This window comes from Heliangelus exortis, chromosome 3 (genome assembly GCF_036169615.1).
Source record: "Heliangelus exortis chromosome 3, bHelExo1.hap1, whole genome shotgun sequence".
Classification (NCBI taxonomy): domain Eukaryota; kingdom Metazoa; phylum Chordata; class Aves; order Apodiformes; family Trochilidae; genus Heliangelus; species Heliangelus exortis.
The window spans coordinates 65,252,801-65,269,873 of NC_092424.1; the positions used below are offsets into that span (position 1 = coordinate 65,252,801).

Below are 17,073 nucleotides of genomic sequence, written 5' to 3' on the forward strand. Positions count from 1 at the left end.
CAATTTAGCCAATACAAGATAGATACAAAATTCTAGCCATAGCTTTGCATTGCTCTCTCACTGCTGCCCATAGTGTTCATAGTTCATACTGACCTGACAAGCCACTTAACAGAAAATTAAAGAGAAATAAAAATATTCAGTTCTCTACCCCTTTCATTACCCAAACTGGCTCACAATGGGCTAACTAAATCCCTGTGCCAAAGAAACAAAGGTGACATTGTGCACCTGAGGGAAGGAGCAAAATGCCATGAGGCCATAACAGCAGTAGCCTAGCCTGACTTCAGTCACTGTTGTGTTGCTTACCCCAAATGTTGTTAAATGAACACCTTAGGACAGCAGAAACTGGCACTGTTACCAAAACCAGCAGCTCTGTTCACCATCCAGTCCCTGCCCTGGTGCTGGCACAGCCAGTTGTGCTGCTAAGATTCCTCTCCAAGTTCAGCCCTTTCTCCAGGATGAATTTTCAGTTGGATTTGTTCTTGATCAGGTGTGCATATTCTGGGAATAATTTTGTACTCAAGACTAAAAGCACTAATTCTGAAGATAGTTATTCTTATATTCTTATTTTCATAATAAAGTACAAATTCAGCACTCAGCTGTGGAATCGTTGGTACCTCTGTAATTTTGCAGCATATCTATGAAATGAGTATATTTAAATGGACTCCACAGCAAGAACTCTGTGACTAGAGTTGACAACAAAACTAGATACAGAAGTAGCACCTTACTGACACGTGCAAGGAACACCTTTGAAGATCATTATCAGCCATTTCCTAAAATTTAACAGCAAAAATTTGGGTCTCTACATTAGAATGCAATATTAAAAGCTATGACCGCATGATATCTATGAAATAATACAACCATGTATTTTCTATAATTGTAAGCATACTAGAGGCATTTTATACAGATTTCTTAATCTTGTATACTTACAGTAATTTCACTGTGTTAATGGTCCAGTACATTTCTTATTACTTAGCTGAATTACTCTCAATTTAATTCCTCAAGAATGCATTTAAATAACATAACACAGTCTATGTACCATATTTTTATCTTGTATAGTTACATGAGCCTCCTTAGGTAAAAAAGCAGGAGGTTATGCAGTGAACTGTGAAAATAACTTGCACAAATAGGTGACCTATATTTGCCAGAAAATGTTCACTGCTTCCTCTTTCTCTACAGATAATTTTATCATGTTCTGTACTTTCCACCTATGTGATTTCCACAGGCACTGTGTAGGAAACAGTCCCACACAGTATCAAAGACATTGTACTTTCTGCCTCACATATGAAAAAAGATGTGTATGATATTACTTAATGGAATGTGCATAGATCAAAGGGTGAAGGATTACACTTACTGATAGCTGGATGTGCTTTTCTTGATATCTTCATATGTAAACATATATCCTTCCACATACTGATGCAAAGGATTTTCCAGTGGAACTTTTCTCCCCTGTTGCCCAAGGCAACTCTGAGAAGGAGTAAACTCCAAACTTCTGAGCATGAACTCAGCATGGCTGGAGCCACCTGCTGCCTGAAGGAATTGAAGTCACCTCAGCACAGCTGACAAGTCAGCAGAATGTCAGGAACACCTGATGGGTCTGCCCAGGAGCAGCCCCCAAGCAAGCCACAAGCTGGTGGTCAGGTGGTTGTGTATTGGGATGGCAGGCACAGCACACTTTATCTTCAGCCTTGTCAGAGACCAGAGATTCTGTAGAACAGAGAACACAGAAGAACTTCACATTGATATTGGCAGACAAAAATATATAATTCCATAATTATAGAGCTTGACCTTGCAGTTTTGTGTCTCAGACCTTTGGATTTTTCAATAGACTTCATAAAAGTCACTGGGTACTTGCCAAAGCTCTCAGAAAGTTCTTAGTTTGTTTGCCCATTGTTTCTGAACTCCAAAACACTCCAAAAAACTGTTTCTGAACTCCAAATATCTGAGCAGCAACTGCTTTAACTGTGTCCTTTATTATTTTGAATAAAGAGTTAAACTGCATAAGTAGCATGTAATTTTTGAAGTCTCACATTATTATTAAATAGAAATCAGTGTGTCATTTAACAAGAACATACATTCACTAATTCTTGCCACATTTTAATTTGCAATATGGACGTCTTACATTTTACTTTGCAATAGTAAGTAATCTATACAGACTGACATGCTTTTTAACTTTTAATTTTAAAAAGTTGCAAGTTAGTTACAGTCAAAATTATTACACCTATGATTGTATATCTATGTCCACTTCTTGGCATTTCAGCCATTCATAAATTTAAAAAATTACTGACATGTTGCTGAATACTGCAACTGAAGTTTTTCCATTATTTACTTTTTCAGGCAAAATATACACACACACTAACTTAAGCCATTGCCTCTTTTTTCCCAGTAGTATGACAGAAATCAAGTTGAAGTCCATATCCATAGCCTTTTTTTTCTGTATATCAGATATACAATTATCAGAAGACTCAAAATTGCATGCATCAGTGGAAAAGGACATTATTTACTTTAAGAATAGCTGTAAGTGGGTGGATGGCTTTATCCATGACTAAACAAACTAATTTGTAGTATGGTACAGCAATGAGCAATTGAAGTTTGGGAAGCCTCCAATTGTTTGTACTAAACTGTGTGGGCTGCCTCAGACTTAGGAGAGATATAGCCTTGAATTCATAAAAATCTGCTTTATCTTCTTTTTTTTCTGTATGTATTAGGCCTCTTCTTTCAGACAGACCTGGTGGTTACCAAGCTGACATTAAAACCGTTTTAGGAATTACATGGTGGAAGGGACTGGAGGTAATCACAGCAGGAGTCAATAAGACATGGCCAGACCAGGGCTTCATTTCAGCCCTTCCAGCCATCACCTTTGAAAACTGTTATCCATACCACAGCAGGCATTTGCAAGATGCTCACACTTCGTTGTGGTGCCAAGCTAAAGCATCTGAATTCCAAACATGAAAAACTGGGAAAAAAAAAAAATCCCCTTGAAAATCAATTACTGGTAAGTGCGGGTATGTCCAAGTATTCTGAGAATCTCTGAACGCTCCCAAGGGCCCACACGAGCCGTGGGTGTACAGGAACATGAAGCAAGCAGTGCTTCAGGCCCAGCTAAAGCAACCATCATCCCGAGAGACAGAGGGAAAGGATTTACAGGAGGCTCTCCAACTGCATTGAGAAACACCTCAAATTTTAGCTGCGCTTGGAAAAGCAGGAACGTGAGGAGCAGCAAGGATCAGGTTGAACCGAGCCAGGCCCACCCACCTCCCAACAATGGCTCCACAGAATCACAGAGTCATTCGGGTTGGAAAGGACCTCTGAGATCATCAAGTCCAACCCTTAATCCAGTACCACTGTGGTTACCAGACCATGGCACTGAGTGCCACATCAGACTCTTCTTAAAAACCTCCAGGGAGGGAGAATCCACCACCTCCCTGGACAGCCCATTCCAATGCCTGATCACCCTCGCTGTAAAGAATTCCATCCTAATATCTAACCTAAACCTCCCCTGGCAGAGCTTAACTCCATGCCCTCTTGTCTTACTGATGGCTGCCTGGGAGAAGAGACCAACCCCCACCTGGCTACACCCTCCTTTCAGGGAGTTGTAGAGAGTGATGAGGTCTCCCCTGAGCCTCCTCTTCTCCAGACTGAACACCCCCAGCTCCCTCAGCCCTTCCTCAGAGGACTTGTGCTGGATCCCTTCACAGCCTCCTTGCTCTTCTCTGGACCCGCTCCAGCACCTCGATCTCCTTCCTGAACTGAGGGGCCCAGAACTGGACACAGGACCCAAGCTGTGGCCTCACCGGCGCTGAGTACACGCCGAGCATGGCACCCACTCTGTGTGTGTGTGTGTGTGTGTGTGTGTGTGTGTGTGTGTGTGTGTGTGTGTGTGTGTGTGTGTGTGTGCGCGCGCTTGTGGGGCAGCACCAGAGGGACAAAAGGAGCCTGGATCCTGAGGGGAGGAAGATGGAGACCCCGGGGAACGCTGAGGTGCTGGGCCTCCTATGACTCATCCCAGGGTGATGGCTGCGTGTCTGCCTCACTGTTGTGAAAGAAAAATCCAGGAGCCCGACGGTCAGCATGGGGAGGTGTCATGGGGGGAGCCACCCTGCTGCCCACCCCCCTGGCTGTGGGCTCACAGACACTCCTGTGGGAATGCTTCACGGGAGGGGACTGTGTTAGGAAAGAATGCACAGGAAGCAAAGGCCACTGGGAACTTGAATGTTTACAAGAGAGGGTTTATTTAAAACGGTACTGGGGTTGTGTTTGGTGTAGCGATACTGCTAACGTGGGTGGAGTTTTATCCTGCTGTGCTTCCCTTGTGGAATCAAATGTCACGAAGCTGAGTCCCCAGAGAGGTAATTTTTCCTGTTACTGCAAGGGATGTGATAATGCAGTGGTATGTCCCTAGCGTGTAGGCTGCCAATGTTTGTTAGGAATGTAACTCCTGTGTAGAAGCTTTCCCATCATCTTAGAACATACGCAGGAGAGAGAACTAAGGTTTTGTCATGCTGCTAGAAAATTTAAAGCCTTTATTTGAAGTATGACTGAAAACTTCCATACTCACAAGCATCTCATGAATATAAGCACCTTGAAAATAAGGACTGAAACCCCAGTGTGTGGCTTCGTAAAGGAATCCAGCATCAGGAATAAAGAAAGGTTACTTTTGCCCACAGTAGCCACTGCCATGGATATGTTTCAGATTAGGCTGTTTACTACATTGCTGGCTTTAGGTATGCAATGCTGCAGTCCTGTAGGGACATTATGAAATTATTTTCTCAATTAAGGCAGTTCTGCAACCCAGGATGATGTAATTTCTTCTGCACAGAATGTAAAATGTTATTCATGGGTGTCTTATGTTATTCTGGTTAAAAACTTACTTCATTTGCTTTCTTTTGCCCTCTTGACAGCAGTCACATAGCTGTTGGTCAGTAGGGTAGATGGGCCCAAGGGCTACCTCCATAGGTGTCTATTTGTTCACATAAAAATTATACAGAAGTAGACACTGCACAAAACTAGAGCAAAGATTGATCTTTCTGGGACTCTCCAAGGTAGTCTTTACTGTGAAATGCCAACTGCATCCCACTACTGCCTCCAAAAATCTTAATGGGCTACATATTAGTATATAACCAGTCTAAAGTGGGCATAAAATTTCCTAAAATAATTCTTTCTATTGTCAGTCAAGGAAAGAAATAATTCATTCACCATTGCCCAACAATATTCACTGAGACAGAGCAGAGACAGCCCCAGGTTACTGAAGTGACCTAGTTTCATCCTATATATTCACCACAGAGCAGCATTAAAAATTCTCTGACAAGTCAAAGACAGACTGCAATTTGAAACTGGTAAAAACAAAGTTTTACAGCAGGAAGAGGCAGTCAGATACGATAGTTACTTTTTTAAAACATTGTAATATAACCCTGAAAAAAGCCTGAGTAATTTTTATCACTGCAAGTGTATGCAGCGGACAGTTCATTAATAAATAACAGTTGCTTCACATCCTTAATGAATTAATTCTTGCTTTTTGGGACATGGTACCTCAGCCAACATTATTAGAGTGATCCCAGCTACTTTTTATTAGTATTTCCACCATGAATTTCCTCTGCCACAACTTTACAAAAAGAATGGAGAGAGATTAGGTCAAACTGTAACTATTTTTGTAGTGTATGGCAGTATTTTCTTTATGAGAGAGGTTGTATGTTGGAAATCTTAAGTTAAAGGCCTGGTTTTATCTTTTAGGGTCTGGGCTGTCTAGCAAGTGTTGTTAAGGGCCATGAAGCAAGATCTCTACAGAAAGAGGTATCTTTCATTTTATGTGATGATTTTATATGAAAGCCTTTCTGCTGTCCTGGTTAGCTTCGCTTTAGTATTATCTGCATATCTGGAAGGGAAGCCCTTCTCCTTACTATGCAAAATTATTTTGTTCTGTTATACATACAGAAAGAAATCTGCCTGAGGAAGAACTCTTCCCATCATCTTTCCCCATCCCACACAGATTGAATTAAAGAAAAAAAGCTTTCCATAAAACTTGGTTTAATTGAAAGAAATCCATCTTTTCCTCTTTGTTCTCTTCCATCTCTTGTTCCTCAAACCCTGGCAATAACATGACCGCAATTCTTAAGACAAGGAACAGAAAAGTATCAATATCCTTAAGCAGCTGTTTTTTGTTAAGTTACCAAGAATATCACCTGTTGTTTTGGATATTGTTGATAGGAAATGGGAATTTTTATCACTAAGGAGGATGAGTCAGATAGTATGAGATGCATTACAGGCTGCAGGATAAATACCATCCATACTGCTGGTTCACCTAACAGCTACTTGCCAAAAGTAGGGTTTAGCTGGTTCTAACAAAAGCAGTACAGAGGGAAAAAAACAGAGGGACATATCAGATAATATTCCAATAAAACAAAAATAAAAACAATGCAAGATGGTGCCTGTTGCTAATGCTTTCTTTCAAAGTTAGTCAGAATGGATTTGGAAATGCATTGTTGGAGAACATTTAGCCTTGAGGAGGCTTGGAGGGGATATAACAGCAATATGCTAATGCCTACAAGGGGGTTATCAAGAAGATGGAGCACTGTAGTGGTGCATGGCAGAAGGATTTATGACAATGACCTAAACTGAAACAAGAGAGGTTCAAACTGGGTGTAAAGAAAAACGTTCTCTGTGACAGCAGTTGGGCAGTATGGCAGCAGACTGCCTGGGGAAGTTGTACTGCCTCCATCATTGCAGGTTTTCCAGCCCTGATCAGGAAAAGCCTGGCCTCACAGCTGAATATTTTTGGGGCAGAAGGTTGGACTAAAGACCCCCTGATGCCCCTCCTAACTTGTATCACTTTAGGAATGCTCAGAATTACAAACATATCTGGGTACGGTTGCTTTGCATTGTAACTACTTATCAGAAACATACTTGAAGTAAATTTTCTTTTGCTTAATAAAGGGAATTTTAGCTGACATGGTCTATTCAGCTCATGTCTAATATTAAGATTCCACAAGATGTTTTAAGAGCTATTAGAGAGTAGAATTTTCATCAACCAAAAAAGGGGTTTGCTCTGACAGCTGGCCTTCCATGGGAAACTCTGGCTGCTCCTTCCAAGTGGCATGGGGAAGTAAAATCCATTAAATTAATTTTTTTATATAATAGTGCATGAAATTGCTTTCATTCTTAGGCACATTTATTGCCTTAAAAAAGAACTAGGAAGAGTATGTTATGCTAAAATGGATTAACATAGACATATATAAATTATTTCTATGATTGATTTGTAATCCTGCTTTTTAACAGTAATTTTACCAGAAAACATTACAAGTATAATTTCTCAAGTGATTTGGGCTGTTACTTTGGATGCGTTTCTTTAAAGCTCATTTATGACTTTTAAGTTTAAATTTGTAGTATTGATGTGAAACATGTTAAGTTTCAAGTAGAGACAGTAGCAGTACAGTAGAAATGTTGCAGAGGAGAAAAATAGCTTAGAAAGAAAATAACAAAAGAAATAGTTTACAAGAAAATTATGGGACACTGATTCATCATCACTCTGATACTTATTTTTTTTAATATATGTGTGCAAGAGTGGAAAGGGATGAGTTACACACTGTTGTACAATATTACAGAGGCATTGTTCATACCTGAAGTGTTTAGGAAGTATAGAAAGTATCTCAGAGAAAATGAAAGGATCCAAGAAAAGAGAAATATCTTTGCTTTGTTATATAATAGTGAGGTAGTAATACTTGGTGAACAAGTGATTTAAAATTATTATAGGGATATATCACTTTTGAAGATGTCAAATCTTGATTCAATTAGTATTATGTAATTAGTCTCCTAGCTCTATTCTTCTATACGCTTGTCTTGGGACCATAACATGAATCTGATATCAGAAAGACCATCTAATGGCATTGTAAAAATAATTTTCTCTAGTTGATACAGATTGAACTGAAGATGTGAAAATATCTGTAAGAGAGGACATTCAGTCTCACTAGCTATGCTGGTGTCCTTTCAGACAAAAAATAACTGTGTTGCCCATACTTCAAATTAGCTCTGCACTATTTGAATTACTGATTTTTTAAAGAGCCAGGTGTCAGATAAGGGGGTTTGTCACTGCTATTCTGTATCAGCTTTGTATCAGAAACAATGCTGATAGTTTATTTGTTCCTTCTCTAAGAAGAAATGATGTCTTGGCTAAGTTGGATTCTCTGGTTCAGGAGTAGTATCTGATGAAGCCAGCTTCACCACTGTGCTCACTGATAAGGAATAAAATGTAGAAGCTGCAGAAACTCAAACAGAGCTTAATATTCTTCTCTTTAGACATGTCAGACCCATTCCATTTTTCATACTTTGTTTCTCAAATATTGAAATAATTGGAGCTGCAGAAATAATCATCTCTCTGGAGTAAACATGTATCTTTTTTGCATATGGCTTTCTCCTCTCTTTTATTTTTATCAAAACAGCATGTCAGAAGAACATGTTTTCAACAGCACATTACATAAAATATTGAATGCAATTTTTAATAAATGGATTTTAAAATTACTTGGTGTTTGTCATAACATTTGTTTCTTTAGCATAGGTCTCCTACCTGATGCTGTGAAAGACAGAACTGTGCTATACAGCACACTGTAGGAATTCGAAGACATGCATAAAAGTCAATGTGGATTTATACAGTTGCACCTGCATAATGAGCTGCAAACCTTATTATTAAAAAGGAAATAAATTAAATTCAATTGAAGGTATTTGCAGCTCACTGATTGCATCATACATTATTAAAAAACAAACAAACAAAAAACCTCTTTTGCAGCCATCATACTTTTATAAGAAAGCAGCTGAAAATAAGCACCTTAATATCCTTTTTAGTACATGTTCATTGATTTTTTTCCCCTAAATGCTTGAGCTGACAGGGCTAAGCAAGTTGTCTCAGCTGCAATTTGGAATTAGATTTTTCTTTCTCCAAGAAGAGGAAGTACAGAATGGAAATAAATACCATGATGTAGTCCCATTGAAATGGAGTTTTCTTTTATCTAGTACTGAAGGGATCTACCAGCACACTCATTTCAACTCTTTTAGCTATCTTGTAGCTCTTTGAATGACATCAAAATATTTACAACCAACTAGAAGTATCCAATTTAACTAAATGTTTATGGACTAACAAGTAATTGAGGACTAGGATCACAAAATAGGCAGTAGTATAGTTGGCTTCATTCTTCATCGTTAGAAAGGCAAATAAATGGAAGGTAATTTACAAATGCATGATAATCACAGAATCACATCCTGTAAGGCTGACTGATAATTCTGAAAAAGCTGGTTTGTGATGAAAAGTGAATTTGCATGGTGGGGACTAGTTCTGAATCAGGCCCCTTTATCCCTCAGTGATGTTAGATGAGAGTTGAGCAGCTGAATTATGTATTATTATAAAATAAATATTAATTTATTGCATTCAAAATTAAAATAGTCTTTTATTTAAAAAATAGCAGTGTATAGATCTTGCAGTAGTTTTCAGACTTTGCATATCTACCAGGTGACAACAAACTCTCTACATTCTTTCCCCAAATATGAAGGGTATATTTTACTAGATTTAAGATGTCTATTTTAAAAATAGAATAAGGATCACAGTCTCTTCACTACAAGGATTTTATTTTAGAGTATGAATATCAGATTCCTGTGCATGTCAAGTAGATTATAATGTAAACTGGATATCCACTTTTAGCTGTGTATCTACATAGTGTAGTGCAATACATAAAGCAATAATACAAATTAGTGTTTTATTAAAGTGGCCTTCTACCCACACAAGCACAGTTAGTATTTTCCCCATACATATATGGGTTATATGTGGTCCTGGGACATCTTCTGCAATGCTAAGATACTGCAGAGATTTTGCTTTTAGAATGAAGATTTTTTCCACTATTTCTGAAGGAGTTGATCTGAGCCTATTTTTATTACAATTCCTGCTCTGGCAAATTTGACATCTCTCCAGAGTACACACTGTATGACAGCTACACGGAGTAGAATCAGTCCCTTACTTCTCAATATCTATTTGGCCTTGCTCTCTGTTTTGGGTGGATGCCAAATGGAGAGCTCCTTGCTTCTACGATGGTCTCAATTTTGCTGCAGCAGAAGCTCTGGCTCAGAAAAAAAGCTTCTTAAAGGCAAACGGTTTTGCCCTGAGTGAACCCAAGTGTTAGAGTTTTAAAATATCTTTATGAGGGCTGATATAATTTATAATATAAACATGTGAGGCTACCATGTGTCCTTCTTTCCTCAGATAATTTCCCAAGATAATCTCTAGGTAGTTACTAAGTAAGAAAGTGTAATCTGGCATCAAAAAGCTGCAATGGACAGGAGCACAGAAGCCAGCAGCATATTGGAAGGTAGAGCTTCCCACAGACATGGAGTTTATTCAGTATAGATCTTTAAGATAAGGATCAGGTTTTAGTCAGTGAAACATTGTCCTCAGTTAATATTTCATATACACTATACATACAGATTTAAAATCTTAAAAGATTAAAAGCAGAAAGTTGGCACTTGAAATTACACATAAGTACTTCATAAGAAGTGAAGGAGTTTTAAAGGCAAACTATGCTGTCATAAACACTAGAATTACTGGATTTTCTTAAAAGTTATTTTACAATATTAAGTTTCAAAAGACCCCAGATATAAGATTTCAGAAGATTAACATGTATTCCTAGTAGCTTTATTGTGCTTTTTGTATTTTCAGTCTCAAATAATTGAGCTGAAACACAACACTTTTAAACTACAATTCAGCACTATAGATGTCACACCTGAATGATGTTAGAAAAAGCCATAGATCACTCAGTTATGGAGGAGTAATACCCCTAATTAAAACAAAATGAAAAACCTTTTAGACTTCTAGAAAAGGTTGATAAATGGCTTATCTTCTGTTTAATTGGAGACTAGCTGAGAAGAGGGCTCCTTAATACTAAAAGAATGAATTATTTTTTATTTCTCTGACTGATTTCCCTTCTAAAATTATCTGTTAGAGTAGGCTTATGAAAACAGAAATAATACATGGTAGAAGTACATTTCTGCAGTTAACTGTTAGAGTGTGTAGCAAGACTTTCATCAGGTGAAAGTTGATCTCAAAAAGATTACTTGAATACTGAAAGCTAAGTACATATGTGCTGGGCTGAGGATCTAATCACTCAGCTTACTTTAATTGGATGAAGACTTGGAGGGGATTTTTTTTCTTGTCCTGAAGACAAGGAGATGCTACATCGCTTCATCACTTGTGGGGTAACTCTTAATATTAAAACACTAGGGTTTGTTACACTTCTTGCTAAGTGTTGTATGCATTTTATTTAGTCTCATTTAGTTTTACCTACTTTTGCAGATCAAGAAACTTTTTATGTTCAAAACATTGATTTATGTGAAAGTTGATATACTCTGTTGTGAGTAATTAGCTCAGCTTTCAAAGAGCAGAAATAATGATTTCAAAATTATTCTCTTAACACCTAAGGATAGTCAATTATGCTTAGCAGCTAATAAATTGGATTTTATTGTACTAATTATGTAACTCAGAAATAAAAATGAACGCTGATGTAAAAAATTACAACAGTGATTTATAATCTTTGCAATTTTGACATAGTGTTAATAAATTAAAAAAAAAAAACGCTAAAGATTGCTTTATATGTTATGTGTGGATAAACACAGCCCTTATTTGCTTTGTCTAAATAAAATGCCTATTCTTAAACTTTATAAGCAATAATTCATAAATTTAAGGATAATTCTGGTCATAGAAATCATCTGCGTATTTTCTCTCAGTCTCAAGAATATTTTTCAATAAAGTATTTACAGCATTTTTCCAGAGCAATTAAAAATACTGACATTCCTGTTTGTATAAACTAGCTTGATTATGCACCGAACTGGATATTATGCCTTTAGTAAATAAAAGCATAATATACTAAAACATAAACTTATGCTGGTGTGGGTAAGAATGTATTTTAGCTTTCTAAGGGAGCCATTCTCAAAGCAAATCTCTTACCTTTGTCCAGAATGACACCTGTGCAACACTAATCCTGATCCCTTCCAATTTTATAATGTATTGTTGAGGGAGCTGGGCTCCTGTCAAGAACTGGCAACCCAACATTCTGCTGAATGCAAACTGTGCTGCAAACTGTGAATGCAGCACAACCAAACAAGCACAACCAAAATCCTCTCTATAGTCTCCAAATCTGTATTCTCAAATCCCCCAAAATACGTGTTGCCATTCATTTGAGTTCATAGAATCATAGAATTGGCTGGGTTGGAAGGGACCTCAGAGATCACCAAGTCCGACCCTTGATCCACTACCGCTGCAGTTACCAGACCATGGCACTGAGTGCCACATCCACTCTCTTTTTAAATATCTTCAGGGACAGAGAATCCACCACTTCCCGGGGCAGCCCATTCCAATGTCTGATCACCCTCTCAGTAAAGAAATTCTTTCTAATGTCCAACCTAAACCTCCCCTGGCACAACTTAAGACCGTGCCCTCTTGTCTTGCTGAGGGTTGCCTGGGAAAAGAGACCACCCCCCCCCCCTGGCTACACCCTCCTTTCAGGGAGTTGTAGAGAGTGATGAGGTCTCCTCTGAGCCTCCTCTTCTCCAGGCTGAACAGCCCCAGCTCCCTCAGCCTCTCCTCATAGGATTTGTGCTCAAGTCCCTTCACCAGCCTGGTTGCCCTCCTTTGGACCTGCTCCAGGACCTTGATATCCTTCCTGAACTGAGGGGCCCAGAACTGGACCCGGTACCAGAGGTGTGGCCTCACCAGCGCTGAGTACAGGGGCAGAATCACTTCCTTGGACCTGCTGGCCACACTGTTCCTGATACAGGCCAGGATGCCATTGGCCTTCTTGGCTACCTGGGCACACTGCTGGCTCATGTTCAGCTTCCTGTCAATCCAGACTCCCAGGTCCCTTTCTGCCTGGCTGCTCTCAGCCACTCTGTCCCCAGCCTGGAGCTCCCCATGGGGTTGTTGTGGCCAAAGTGCAGGACCCGGCACTTGGCCGTGTTGAACCTCATCCCATTGGAATCAGCCCAACTCTCCAGTCTGTCCAGGTCCCTCTGCAGATTTCAGGCCTGATGTACCTTAATCCCTATAAGTAATGATCCTGTAGTCTACACCGTTCACATGAAATATGGATGTCCCAAACAGGTCTCAAAACATCAACCTCTCTGAATAATAACAGTACAATCACCACACAATAAGCACGGGCATCAGGGTTTACAGTCATAGCAGACTATCTTATTCAGGGAGGATAAACTTTGCTTTTTTTCCTGTTTCTAATTTTAGTTTTAGTTACTGTATCAGAAGACTACACTATGCTAAGTACAAGCGATGCCTCTTGATTTTTGCACATTAATTGAAGATCAGCAATAAGCTTGAAGTGCTCTCCATAGCACCCCTTAACCACAAGTTTTATGCCACTTTGATGAAAGTTCAGTAAAACTGAACTTTCAGTCAGCAACCTGGATACTCAGATTAATCTTGAAATACTGCAATTTTCAATACCTTTGACTTCAAGAGAGATCTTGAACTATTTGAAGGTCATAAAAACTTTATAAACACCATTTTTATTTGCATATTTGCGTATTTTGCATTTGTGCAAAACTTCTGGGGCTGAGACACAATTTTAGCAAAACCATAAATCCACCACTGTTAATTTTCTGAAAAGATGCCAGTCTATCTTTCTCCCTTTTTCAAGCACAACCAAAATCCTCTCTAGTCTCCAAATCTGTATTCTCAAATCCCCCAAAACACGTTGGCAAGATGCAGCAATTTGAATTCATATGCATCGGGGAGTAGACCAGTGATAACCATGTGAAACAGCAAATCCCCAACCAATGTTGGGGATTAATTAGCCAGATTCAAATTAAAACCCTCCAAGCCACCAATCTCTCTGTTTCCAATATTGTCACAGTGAGAAAAACAGATCACAAATGTTGTCTGTGTTGCTCTACTGGATGACCCTGCAGGCAGGATCAGAGCTACACCAGCCATCTGTTTGACCATACTTACTGGAGTATTTCTGTGGGTGCTTCCAAGTGATCCCACTGGTACTGAGGGAGAAGGAAAACCTGAGTAGTCCTGGTGCTTTGGGTACCTATACCTGCACTGTAGGTAAGATGTGCCACTCAGTGCAGCTTTCAGCTGTCTCATCCAATCTTCCACTGATGACCTCAAGAAGAGAAAAAAAAAAAAAATCTGCGTTTCATTATGCCTGTTGCCAGGCAGCATTTATTTTATAGGCATCCTGAAAGCTGAATGAGTTCATATATGGGATGATATGAACATCAGCATAGAAAGCAGGAACTAAAACCTCACCCAGCTTACCTCTATACCAGAACTGCTATAATGAATAGGTTTATGATGTTAGATCCAGCTCCTGAGAGCAGGAATACATAAACAAGGAGCTGTCACTATAAATGCTTTTTCCTACTGATGATTTTTCCCTGTAGATGAGTAATATTTTTATCAGTCAGAATTTTTTTATGCTTTATCCTATAGAGCTGCTTTTCCTCCAAAAAGAAAACAAATGCATTACATTGCTCTACAACAAGTCCAGTGTAACTAATCTCAGGATTGAGATAAGCCAGTCATGCTATATACCAAAATAATCTTTACTGGTTGTTGCTAAAATGCCACGGCAGATCTCCTTAAGTTTATCTCCTTTTTGAGTTCATTGTAACATTTGCATTAAAACAACCCAGCCCCACATACAGCACTCCTTTGCATTTAATTTTATCCTTAGAGGAACATAACAGATGTTAGCAAGGTTACTTAATGCTTCCCTGAAAGAAGGTCCAACAATAATACCAAAGGTCATTGCTTTTTTCAATACGACTGCTTTCATCTTAATGAAGATAAATATGAATGTATTAATTGAATTAACTGAAATGCATTTATTTTTTCACTCTGTACGGTCTCCTTAATGAGTTTTTGTCAGAGGAGCATAAGAATGTAAAAGATAAGTCTCTGATAAAGACCTTCAAATTCAGCTGTCATTTAATACATCAGTTTTCATCCTATGTGCCATTTTGTCCGTAAGCAGAACCTAAAATACTAACATCCTTAGTGTCCTAGGCAGCTGATTAAATTTATATTCCAGTGTAGAAAGCAAGACTGGATCCCTTCTCTGAGACAGAGAAGTCAGCACAGTAGGAATTATGCTGAATTTAGCATGTATTGATAAAAATGTGTTTTCATCTGCAGAATGTGCCTACAACTTGATTTTGAACAGAGAAATTAAATGAAGCTCTCTTTGCATCACTAAATTTAATTGTAGCATAAATCTAGAAAGATTCATTTGAAACACTGTGATCAGGATTTCATCTGCTGTGTTACAGGGAGTGGAAAACAAGGCTGATTTACAAACAAGGTTGTGCAAGAAGGGATGGCAGTTCCTCTAATGCCTGCCACATTCCCTGTGGCTGTCCTGGTCCTCTCCATTAAGGCCAGCCCTGCCAGAGAGGGTCCAAGCTTACACAAGACCTCTCTCTTGCTTTCCTTCAGTCTATTCACCAGTCTTCTCAGTACTCACTCCCAGAGGAGCTGCCAGCTTCCCTGTTCTAGGTCCAATTTTTTCTACCTGAAAAAACATGCAAATTTTTTTTTAAAAAGGAGAAAAACATAAAATGAGAAGAGTTGGTAAGAAGAAACTTGAAGCAGCTGCTAACATATTAAATTTTTGTAGCTGATGTGTAGGCTATAAGGTCTATTATATCCTATTTCAGGGTTTTACTGGTAATTGAGAGCATATGCATACTCTCTATCAACAACAACACCACAAAAAAGTTCTTGGGAAAAGGCAAAATGAAACATTACTAGGAATAAGAAAGCTTACTTCAGAAAATACATTTTATCACAGAAATGCTGTCTCTAAGACAGAAATGAAGTGACTAAAAGCCTGTATTTGTTCCATAGGGTTTCATGCTGTATCTTCATGCAGATGGCTGGCACAAAATATTCTGTAAGGCTACTGTTAACAGTTACATGAACTACATGGGCAACTAGACATAATAAAGGACATACAAACTTCATATTTATCAGATGTATGTTCATCGTTTTCTACTTACTTATTTAGAATAGTTTGTTTATGCCAGGTCTTACACACGCATCAGTTGAAGGGATTGAGTCCTTCAGGCTTTGAAGGCCATAAAATTACAGCCATAAAATTATTAAACCTAAAAGATGCAAGGACAAAAGATCTCCCAGGTAGCCCTAAGCCTGTATTTGTTACCCTGTACACCAGACTGATTATTGACTGAAAGCTTATTTGCATATGTGGCAGCAAGAGGGTAATTGACCAAATTGTTCAGGTGAGTATGCTGAAATGTTGACCTGACTGTGTACCTTATATAAACCACAGTCTTGCTAATTCACAAATTAAAAGGTCATGAGATTATTTCAAAGTTATTAGGACATTTAGTTTCTGTTTGGTTCTTCACCTCCCTCCTGCATATCTTTCATTACTATATATGCAACCAAAGCCAGGCAATTTTGGCTACTCTTTTGTCCTTAAAAGATCTGAAAATATACTCCTCTTTACATAATTGTCAACAGCTAACAGAAGAAGCCCTTGTACACTTTCAAAACTAAATTATTTTGTATTATTTCTTACACAGAAATCTCAGCATCAAAGATTAACCTCAGCCTTAACAATGAGGTCTTTATGTTAAAGTAGGACATAGTGGGCTTATTCAGTTTTTCCATCAGGTTTGTTTCAACCAGAAAATTAAAGCAGGAATGAGGGATATGCTTAAGCTATATTGTTATTTTGATTATTTTATACTATCCTTTTTAAATGGTGAATTATTACATAATGAAAACAGCTAAACCTGTATAAAAACTTATGGTACGTATATAAGAAATATATACATATATTTATTTATAGTACAATAAATATATCATTTAAATATATACTATATATACATATATATTTAAGTTTCTGGCAGAAATAAATAGACTTTTTTCTTAAGAGTTTCCATATCTCAAGTATTTAGTTATTAAATATTTTTATAATTTAACCATTCAATCATATAAACAGCTTTAGTCATACACATTCACAAAAAATATGAAAACTCACTGTTCAGAGTTGTAGCTGC

The 17,073-nt window shown here is 38.2% G+C and overlaps 1 long non-coding RNA gene across 1 annotated transcript in view; it reads right to left on the bottom strand.

Moving 5' to 3' along the window:
* LOC139794843 (uncharacterized) overlaps positions 1-17,073 on the bottom strand; it is a 39,143-nt gene that overhangs the window by 17,243 nt on the left and 4,827 nt on the right. Inside the window, exons 3-4 of the long non-coding RNA XR_011725288.1 lie at positions 13,988-14,147; positions 1,352-1,704 (exon numbers count right to left, since the gene is read on the bottom strand). This is a non-coding gene — a long non-coding RNA (uncharacterized lncRNA). The remainder of the gene's footprint in view (positions 1-1,351; positions 1,705-13,987; positions 14,148-17,073) is intronic.